Raw genomic sequence first — 11,449 nt, 5'->3', positions numbered from 1 at the left:
CGGCTTTGATTGAATATCAAGTCATTACATGGTTTGAACGTTGCCTCCAAAAGGAGCAACATGGACAAATTGTTTCTCTCTCGAAATCTTGTTTTGCTTGTATGTGCCAGCAGTGGGGGGAGCAGAGTATAATTTTTCCTACTCTAGAAACTCTCATGTGGCTGGGGACGAGTGTATGTAAAATACCCTGCATCAAGAACCAGCACATGATAATAAATATGACTATTGATATTTCAAAAACACATATTCAGGGTTGCCTGGGTGACTCAGTGCGCTAAGCCTCTGCCTTCAGCTCAGGTCATGATCTCAGGATCCTGGGATTGCGGAGCACTGCATCAGGCTCTTTGCTTAGCAGGGAGCCTGCTTCCCCTTCTCTCTCTGCCTGTCTCTCTGCCTACTTGTGATCTCTCTCTCTCTCGCTCTCTCTCTCTGTCAAGTAAGTAAATAAAAATCTTTAAAAAAAAAAAAAAAACACCACATATTCTCCAAGAGCCCAGACTACAAAACATTGTCTGTCTTTCTATCACATTATACCAAGCGAGATGCCATGGGTAGTCTTCAGGAAAATGCTAAGTCTCCTTTCTCCTTCATCCCACTTGCGTGCCCCACAGACTCTCATGGACCAAGCTGCATGGGGTGATTCCTGATTTCTCAGCACCTCCTACCTCTCTCCCTCAGTGCTTCCCCAACTCCCCACATGGTTTACAAAAGTAAAGAAATAATTGAATCTTTATGAAACCGAGCATGAATGCATGTACCTGGAAAAAGGAATAGAAGAACATAAACCAACCTGAAGAACATGAAGCATCTCTGGCTGGTGGTCATAGAAGCCGTTTGTGTTTCCCGGTGTTTGTAGTCTCTGTGGATCTCCACGGGAATGCATAGTGCAGTAGCGACAAGAATAGGTAAGATATTTTTCTAAACACAAGAGAAAGTGTCATGAAAATTTGGATATAGACCAGGCACGTAAATTAATGTCGCATCCCTTATAGAATAGGGCTGCTAAAAAGATAACAAGCACCCCCATTAAATTTCCAAAGAATGGAAGACTTTAAAAGTTTCTAGGTAACAAAAGAGAATAAAGGAAAATTGACTGTCTTCTATTACTTGTTAATAGTGTAAACTGTCACTGATGGTCTCTTTACTTAGTGCTTTTGACGTTATTGCTTTATTTTCAAGGATTGAAAACTGTTTGTGTCCCGTTAAGAGTTCACTCACGATTCCAGGCCTCAAGCATGATTCACTGAAAAGGCCTTTAAGGTCTTTAAATACAAATTACCTTACCACAGATTCTTCTGCTACAAGATTTTGTTGTAAATATGGCATTTATGAGCAAGGAGGTGTCCTATAAAATTTTTATTTCTTTGCATTTGTCCTTATTGATCTTCAACAGATTTTGTGGGGGTGTTTTTGGAAGCAAAATAAAATTAAATCTGTGTCTCGTACACCAACATTTATTATAAATAGGAGTAAGATTTGAGAGGAGTCAAGATGGCGGAGGAGCAGCAGGCTGAGATGACATCAGGTCGCAGGAGTTCAGCTAGATCGTTATCAAATCATTCCAAACACCTACAAACCCAACAGGAGATGGAAGAGAAGAAGAGCAGCAATTCTAGGAACCGAGAATCAACTACTTTTTGAAAGGTAGGATGTGCGGAGGAGTGAATCCAAAGCGATGGGAAGAGAGACTGCTGGGGGAGGGGCCGGCTCCCCGCAAGCGGCGGAGCAATAGACCACAAAAAGTGAACTTGTAGAAGTCTGCTCCACTGAGGGACATCGCTCCAGAGGCTAAGCAGAGGTGGAGTCCTCATGGGGACGTTGTGGTCTAAGGTCCCGCGGGGTCACGGAAGGATCAGGGGTGTCTGAGTGTAGCAGAGCTCCCAGGTGTCAGAGCACGAAAGCCGGCTACAGAGATGGAGCCGAGGGGTAGCTCTCAGCTCGGGGTTACCTTAAACTAGGATCCTCGGCACAGTTGGGCCTCTGCATTTTGAACAGGGACCCCACAAGTGGCAGATCTGGGGAGACTCACCTTCCTTCTCTGGAGGCAGGAATCTGCTGGGTTTAGAGACCTGAAATGGGGCCCTGCGCCAGAGATAGAAACGTTCGGTCACAGGCCAGGTGAGCTCAGAGCACAGCCAGAGACCAGGGAGATGGAAGGGATTGAGCGCTTTTCTCCAAGGGTGCACTGAGGAGCGGCACCGAGCTCTCGGCTCCACTGGGCAGAGACTGGGCGGCGCCATCTTCATTCCCGCCCTCCAGAGCACTACGGAAAGCGCTCAGGGAATAAAAGCTCCTGAGAGCGAAGCAAGCAGATGACTTAGCCCGGCCCCTGGCAGGGGCGGTGCAATTCGCCTCCAGCAAAGACATTTAAGAATTGCGGCAATAGGGGCGCCTGGGTGGCTCAGTGGGTTAAAGAATTGCAGCAATAGGGCCCTCTCCCAGAAGATCAGCAAGAAATCCAGCCAAGATCAAGCTCGCTGATCAAGGAGAACAGCAGAATTCCAGAGGAGGGGAAAACAAAGTATGGAATTCATGGCTTTCTCCCCATGATTCTTCAGTCTTGCACACTTAATTAAATTTTTTTAAATTTTAGGGTAACTGGGTGGCTCAGTGGGTTAAAGCCTCTGCCTTTGTCTCAGGTCATGATCCCAGGGTGCTGAGATCAAGCCCCACATCTGGCTCTCTGCTCAGCGGGGATCCTGCTTCCCCCATCTCTGCCTTCCTCTCTGCCTACTTTTGATCTCTGTCAAATAAATAAAAAAAAAAATCTTAAAATTTTTTTTAATTTTATTTTTTCTTTATTCTAATTTTTTTAATTTTTCCTTTTTCCTCTGTTAATATTTTAACTAGTTTATCTTAACAATGCTATTCTTTAAAAAGATCTTTTTTCTTTTAAAGATTTTATTTATTTATTTGACAGACAGAAATCACAAGTAGGCAGAGAGGCAGGCAGAGAGAGAGAGGAGGAATCAGGCTCACCACTGAGCAGAGAGCCCGATGCGGGGCTCAATCTCAGGACCCTGAGATCATGACCCGAGCTGAAGGCAGAGGCGTTAACCACTGAGCCACCCAGATGCCCCTAATAAAGATCTTTTTAAGCCTTTATTATTATAGTCCTATTTTATCTTTCATTGTATCTAACTTTATTTTTTGTATACATATAGGGTTTTTCTTCTAAAAAATTTTTGGGATAAAATTTCTTCTAACAGATCAAAATATACCCTAAATCTAGCACAAGGCTTTGTTCTAGTCTTCAGCCTGAGCAAATTCTCTCCACTTTCTTCTCTTTCCTTTTCCAACCAAATTATCTTATCAATTCCTTTTTTTAGAATTTTTAAAAAAATTTTCATCCTTACAGTTATATTACATCCCTTCATTTTATTTACACTTATTTTTGTATATACATAAGTTTTTCTTCTTTAAAAAAATTTTGGGAGGTAGCTTCTTCTAAGAGACCAAAATACATCCAAAATTAAGTGGGTGGCTCTGTTCTACTCACCAGTTTAATATATATTTTTTAAATTTTTTTTAAAAATTATTTTTAAACTTATTTTTTACCCTTTTTCTTCTCCCCCTGATTTGGGTCTCTTCTGATTTGGTTAGTGTACATTTTTCTGGAGTCATTGCCACCCTTTTATTATTTTATTCTCTCATTCATATATTCTTATCTGGATAAAATGACAAGGCAGAAAAACTCACCCCCCAAAAAGAACAAGAGGCAGTACCAAAGGCTAGGGACCTAATCAGTACAGACATTGGTAGTATGTCAGATCTAGAGTTCAGAATGACAATTCTCAAGGTGTTAGCCAGGCTCAAAAAAGTCATGGAAGATATTAGAGAAACCCTGTCTGGAGAAATAAAAACACTTTCTGAAGACATAAAAGAACTAAAATCTAACCAAGCTGAGATTTAAGAAAAAAAAAAAAAAAAGCTATTAATGAGGTGCAATCAAAAATGGAGGATCTTACTGCTAGGATAAATGAGGCAGAAGAAAGAATTAGTGATATAGCAGACCAAAAGACAGAGAACAAAGAAGCTGAGCAAAAGAGAGACAAACAACTACTGGACCATGAGGGGAGAATTTGAGAGATAAGTGATACCATAAGATGAAACAATATTAGAATAATTGGGTTTCCAGAAGAAGAAGAAAGAGAGAGGGGGGCAGAAGGTATATTGGAGTAGACTATTGTAGAGAATTTCCCTAATATGGCAAAGCATTAAAATCCAGAAGGCACAGAGAACCGCCCCGCAAAATCAATAAAAATAGGTCCACACCCCATCTTCTAATAGTGAAACTTACAAGTCTTAATGACAAAGAGAAAATCCTGAAAGCAGCCCGGAACAAGAAGTCTGTAACATACAATGATAAAAATAGTATACTGGCAGCAGACTTATCCACAGAGACCTGGCAGGCCAGGAAGAACTGCATGATATATTCAGAGCACTAAACGAGAAAAACATGCAGCCAAGAATACTATATCCAGATAGGCTATCATTGAAAATAGAAGGAGAGCTAAAAACTTCCAGGACAAACAAAAACTGAAAGAATTTGCAAACACCAAACCAACTCTACAGGAAATATTGAAAGGGGTCCTCTAAGCAGAGAGAGCCTAAAAGTAGTAGACCAAAAAGGAAAAAAGACAATATACAGTAAGAGTCACCTTACAGGCAATACAATGACACTAAATTCACATCTTTCAATAGTTACGCTGAATGTAAATGGGCTAAATGCCCCAATCAAAAGACACAGGCTATCAGAATGGATAAAAAAACAAAACCCATCAACATGCTGCCTAAAAGAAACTCATTTTAGACCCAAAGACACCACCAGATTTAAAATGAGGGGGTGGGAATGAATTTACCATGCAAATGGACATCAAAAGAAAGCTGGGATGGCAATCCTTATATCAGATCAATTCGATTTTAAGCCAAAGACTATAAGAAGTGAGGAAGGACACTATATCATACTTAAAGGGTCTGTCCAACAAGAAGATCTAACAATTTTAAATATCTATGCCCCTAACATGGGAGCAGCCAATTATATAAAGCAATGAATAACAAAATCAAAGAAACACATCAACAATAATATGATAATAGTAGGGGACTTTAACACCCCCCTCACCCTTGGACAGATCATCCAAGCAAAACATCAACAAGGAAATATAGGCTTTAAATGACACACTGGACCAGATAGACATCACATTCTTATTCAGAACATTCCATCCCAAAGCAACAGACCACGTATTCTTCTCTAGTGCACATGGAAGATTCTCAAGAATGGATCACATCTTGAGTCACAAATCAGGTCTCAACAAGTACCAAAAGATTGGGATCATTCCCTGCATATTTTCAAACCAATGCTCTGAAGCTAGAGCTCAATTATAAGAGGAAAGTTGGAAAGAACTCAAATACATGGAGGCTAAAAAGCATCCTACTAAAGAATGAATGAGTCAACCAGGAAGTTAAAGAAGAATTGAAAAAATTCATGGAAACAAATGAAAATGAAAACACAACTGTTCAAAATCTGTGGGACAGAGACGCCTGGGTGGCTCAGTTGGTTAAGCAGCTGCCTTTGGCTCAGGTCATGATCCCGGTGTCCTGGGATCGTGTCCCACATCAGGTTCCTTGCTGGGCAGGGAGCGTGCTTCTCCCTCTGCCTCTGCCTGCCACTCTGTCTGCCTGTGTTCTCTCTCTCTCTCTCTCTCTGACAAATAAATAAAATAAAATCTTTAAAAAAAAAAAATCTGTGGGACACAGCAAAGGCAGTCCTGAGAGGAAAGTATACAGAGACACAAGCCTTTCTCAAGAAACAAGAAAGGTCTTAAGTACACAACCTAACCCTACACCTAAAGGAGCTGGAGAGAGAACAAGAAAGAAACCCTAAACCCAGCAGGAGAAGAGACATCAAAAAGTTCAGAGCAGAAATCAATGAATAAGAAACCAAAAGAACAGTAGAACAAATCAACAAAACTAGGAGCTGGTTCTTTGAAAGAATTAATAAGATTGACAAACTCCTGACCAGACTTATCAAAAAGAAAAGAGAAAGGACCCAAATAAATAAAATCATGAATGAAAGAGGAGAGATCACAACCAACACCAAAGAAATACAAACAATTATAAGAACATATTATGAGCAACTATATGCCAACAAATTTGACAATCTGGAAGAAATGGATGAATTCCTGGAGACAAATAAACTACCAAAACTGAATCAGGAAGAAATAGAAAACCTGAACAGACCCATAACCAGTAAGGAGATTGAAACAGTCATCAAAAATCTCCCAACAAACAAAAGCCCAGGGCCAGATGGCTTCCCAGGGGAATTCTACCAAACATTAAAGAAGAATTAATACCTATTCTCCTGAAAATGTTCCAAAAAATAGAAATGGAAGGAAAACTTCCACACTCATTTAAGAGGCCAGCATTACCTTGATCCCAAAACCAGAAAAATACCCCATCAAAAAAGAGAATTACCCACCAATATCCTTGATGAACACAGATGTGAAAATTCTCACCAAAACAATAGCCAATAGGATCCAACAGTACATTAAAAGAATTATTCGCCATAACCAAGTGGGATTTATTCCAAGGCTGCAAGGTTGGTTCAACATCCACAAATCAATCAATGTGAAACAATACATTAATAAAAGAAAGAACAAGAACCATATGATAACTCTCAGTAGATGCTGAAAAAGCATTTGACAAACTACAGTATCCTTTCTTGGTCAAAACTATTCACAGTGTAGGGATAGAGGGTACATACCTCAATAAGACAGAAGAAAGAGAAATTAACGAGTCAATCCCATTGACAATTGCACCCAAAACTATAAGATACCTAGGAATAAACCTAACCAAAGAGGCAAAGAATCCATACTCAGAAAACTATGAAGTACTCATGAAAGAAATAGAGGAAGACAGAAAGAAATGGAAAAACATTCAACGCTCATGGATTGGAAGAAAAAATATTGTGAAAACATCTATGCTACCTAAGGCGATCTACACATTTAATGCAATCCCTATAAAAATACCATCAATCTGTTTCAAAGAAATGGAACAAATAATCCTAAAATTTATATGGAACCAGAAAAGACCTTGAATAGCCAGAGGAATGTTGAAAAAGAAAGCCAAAATTGGTGGCATCACAATTCCAGACTTCAAGCTCTATTACAAAGTTGTCATCAAGAGAGTATGGTACTGGCACAAAAACAGACACATAGATCAATGGAACAGAATAGAGAGCCCAGAAATAGAACCTCAACTCTATGGTCAACTAATCTTCAACAAAGCAGGAAAGAATGTCCAATGGAATAAAGATAGTCTCTTCTTCAACAAATGGTGTTGGGAAAATTGGACAGCCACATGCAGAAGAATGAAACTGGACCATTTCCTTACACCACACACAAAAATAGACCCAAAATGGATGAAAGACCTCAATGTGACACAAGAATCTATCAAAATCCTTGAGAAGAACGCAGGCAGCAACCTCTTCGACCTCAGCCGCAGCAACATCTTCCTAGAAACTTTGCCAAAGGAAAGGGAGGCAAGGGCAAAAATGAACTTTTGGGACTTCATCAAGATCAAAAGCTTTTGCACAGCAAAGGAAATAGTCAACAAAGCCAAAAGACAACTGACAGAATGGGAGAAGATATTTGCAAATGACATATCAGATAAAGGGCTAATATCCAAAATCTATAAAGAACTTATCAAACTCAACACCCAAAGAATAAATAATCCAATCAAGAAATGGGCAGAGGACATGAACAGACATTTCTGCAAGAAGACATCCAGATGGCCAACAGACACATGAAAAAGTGCTCCATTCGGCACCAGGGAAATACAAATCAAAACCACAATGAGATATCACCTCACACCAGTCAGAATGGCTAAAATTAACAAGTCGGGAAACGACAGATGTTGGAGAGGATGTGGAGAAAGGGGAACCCTCCTACACTGTTGGTGGGAATGCAAGCTGGTGCAGCCACTCTGGAAAACAGCATGGAGGTTCCTCAAAAAGTTGAAAATACAGCTACCTTACAACCCAGCAATCACACTACTGGGTATTTACCCTAAAGATACAAATGTAGTGATCTGAAGGGGCACATGCACCCCAGTGTTTATAGCAGCAATATCCACAATAGCCAAACTATGGAAAGAAACTAGGTGTCCATCAACAGACGAAGGGATAAAGAAGATGTGGTATATATACACAATGGAATACTATGCAGCCATTAAAAGAAATGAAATCTTGCCATTTGAAATGATGTGGATGGAACTAGAGGGTATTATGCTGAGCAAAATAAGTCAATCAGACAAAGACAATTATTATACGATCTCCCTGAGAGGCAGAGTGGGGGTTTTGGGGGGTAGGGAAGAAAAAAATGAAACAAGATGGAATCAGGAAGAAGACAAACAATAAGAGACTCTTAATCTCACAAAACAAACTGAGGGTTGCAGGGCAGGGGGTAGGGAGAGGGTGGTTGGGTTGTGGACATTGGGGAGGGTATGTGCGATGGTGAGTGCTGTGAAGTGTGTAAGCCTGATGATTCACAGACCTGTACCCCTGGGGCAAATAATACACTATGTTAATTTAAAAAAAAACTTTTTTAAAGAGTAAGATTTAACTGTAATAAGCAAAACTATAAAAATTCTAGGAGAAAAATAAAACCCCATAGGTGATTATTTCTGTAATTTTGACAGGAGATTGTCCAAGGCTAAAGTCAAAAAACAAAGGGGTCCGAACTGGTGGTAGATTTTAGGACATGGAAACATCTGCAGTGATTCTCACAAGACAAAACTGGATGGTGAACAGCTCTTGTTTGTAACAGGTATGGCTGACCAACTTACCGTATAAAGTGCTCTTCCACATCAGGACAAAAGATGGGGGGTAGCCGTAGGTTGTTCCAACAAGGGGCAGGTGCCCACAGTGCAGAACCTTCATCCCCAAGTACCCTGTGAGTCTCTAGGCTTCCACACGGCCCATCGGATCCAAGCAGCTCAGGTCAAAACACGGTATTTCTCTTCGAACTTGGACTGTGGGGAAAGAATCTGTTCGTTGCAGCTTTAAAAGGGAAAGAAATGTGACATCTCTTGCACCCAGCCGTCTTTCGAGAGCACACCTCTCTCTTTGCCTACGTTTTCTGAAACACAAAAGATCGCACCTCCAGGGAATTTTATTTTATGCTCTTTCTAAGGGAATCGTGCTAACGCTTTTTACACATTTTGAAAAGTAAGCAAAATAAAATAAAACAAAAGTGGGGAAAGGTTATGGTGAGATTTCATGAGAAAGAAAGTACAGGGAATGACCCCGCTGGGCTCACGGTGGGGCCCTTGAGCTAGTTCTCCCCCACACAGATCATACTTCCTCCACACCTGCCCGGGCTTGTCCCCTCATTTCCCTCAAATGTTGCCCCAAAGTCATCATGTCAGAGAAGCCTTCCGTGACTACACTTACCTAAGTATCCCCACATCTCTCTCCATCTCTGAGAGTCTATTAAACCTGTATTCACTGAATTATTTCCTTTCTGTTTCCCCATCTCCAAAAACTCAAGGACTTTGTTTTGCCACCATTTTATTCTCGGGTCCCGGAGGGTTGCCTGATATATTGCAAATCCACGATAAAATATTTGCTGATTAAACACATCGTAAATATTAAGTGATGTTCATTATCATTAGAGGTAATGATGATCGATCTTTCTGGTGGTGGTTCATAGCATCCATGTTGACTTTGGGCACCAACTGTCCAGACGAGAGGCTAAGAAGTAGACCTGGGGAGTCACACGGTCATAGATTCTCCCCCCAAGTTTTGTGCATGAAAACCCGAAGCTGCAGAAAAGCTCTGAGTCATTCAATGAACACTCAGCAGAAGTTACAAATTTGCTTACAATTCAGCCACATTGTTTCCTTTCTCTCTCTCCCCATGAACATAAATGTGTGTCTAGGTATAGATATATGTTCATATAGATATTTATGTATGCGCGTGTGCACACACACACACACACACTTTTTTTTTTTCTTTTTTTTTTTTTGCTAAACCACATAAGAGGCTGTTGTGGATATCATGACACGCGACTCCTGAATACGTCAGCAAGTATCTTCAAAGAACAAGAACATTTTCTTGTAAAACCACAATACAGCCATTCCACTTGGGGAAATGTGACACTAATACTACTCTATGATCTGATAAACTCTTGTAACAATTTTATTTATTTGAAACAGAGAGAGAGAGGGAGCATGCACGCTGGGAGGCTCAGGGAGAGGGAGAAGCAGACTCTCCACTGAGCAGGGAGCCTGATGCAGGGCTCCATCCCAGGACCCCGGGATCATGACCTGAGCCAAAGGCAGACATTTAACCGACTGAGCCAGCCAGATGACCCTTATTATTTAAATTTCCCTGATGGTCCCAACACTGTCCTTGCTACATGAGCTATTTTTAATCAGGCTCTGTACAGAATAGCTTTGCACCTGACCCGTGTGTGTTTGCTCTCTCTCACCCTGGAGCCCCCAACCCTCTTTGATGCTCATGGCATTGACTCTTTTGAAGAGCCTGGTCCAACAGTTTCACTGAACCATGAGTCACGTGGGATGGTAACACAGATCCAGCTTTGACTCCAGGCTCCATCATTTAATTTACTGTGTGAGTTCTGGCAGTTTTCCCTGCCTCTCTGAACCTTGACTTCCAAATTTACTAAAAAAAAAAAAAAAAAAAAAAAAAAGATGCCAATAATATCTCTCTTTAAAGGTGTTCAAATTAAAGAACATTTGAAAATTTTTAGCACAAAGCCTAACTCTGGCACTATCATTTACCAGCTGTGTGACTTGGGCAAGTTTCTTAACCTCCCTGAGACTCAATTTCTTTATTTATAGAATGGAATTATAGTAACTAACTCTTGGGGGTTTCTTAGGATTCACAGTACACATGCAAAGCACTTGGCTAGCATAGCATAAATATCTGATAAATATTAGCAATCTCATTGTCATTAATAAATGCAGTGTGATGTCACACGGGGATACCATCATACCTTTGAAGCGTAGATCTTATTTCTTCTCCACGTCCTGGGAGAGCTTTGTACGTGTTCTCTCTCTTCTCTGTCAAGTTAACTGCTGTGGCTTTTGCTCGGGCCATAGGACAACCCATTGTCACTCTTCAGATTTGTGGCTAATAACCAGCCCTTGGCAATGGAATCCAGATGACTATATTTGATAAGACGGAGTATAAATAGGTAAGAAATGGAGTCGACGCTAGTCTCTTCTTGCCTCCTTTTATTCTGCTCACTTAATTTAATGTTAAGCTTCTGGGTAAACACGCACCCAAAGCACAATGAACTGAAGTACTTGTCATCTAGTTTAAACAGCATAATGCCCCCTCGGAGTGGGTCTGTAAGGGCAACGTGATTTAACGTCTTTATCAAGAGTCTGGCAGGGAATTAAGAGCACGACCATCAATCTGCCA

General features: G+C 40.7%; 1 long non-coding RNA gene across 1 annotated transcript; it reads right to left on the bottom strand.

Annotated features, from left to right (window-relative positions):
* Positions 1-796: 796 nt before the first annotated feature.
* LOC123943289 lies at positions 797-11,107 on the bottom strand. The gene is made up of 3 exons (XR_006818608.1): positions 11,019-11,107; positions 8,845-9,058; positions 797-918 (listed from the first exon to the last, which is right to left on the bottom strand). It is a non-coding gene; the product is annotated as an uncharacterized LOC123943289 (long non-coding RNA).
* Between the last annotated feature and the right edge of the window lie 342 nt (positions 11,108-11,449).

This window comes from Meles meles, chromosome 6 (genome assembly GCF_922984935.1).
Source record: "Meles meles chromosome 6, mMelMel3.1 paternal haplotype, whole genome shotgun sequence".
Classification (NCBI taxonomy): Eukaryota; Metazoa; Chordata; class Mammalia; order Carnivora; family Mustelidae; genus Meles; species Meles meles.
This window is presented reverse-complemented; position numbering and strand designations above follow the sequence as displayed.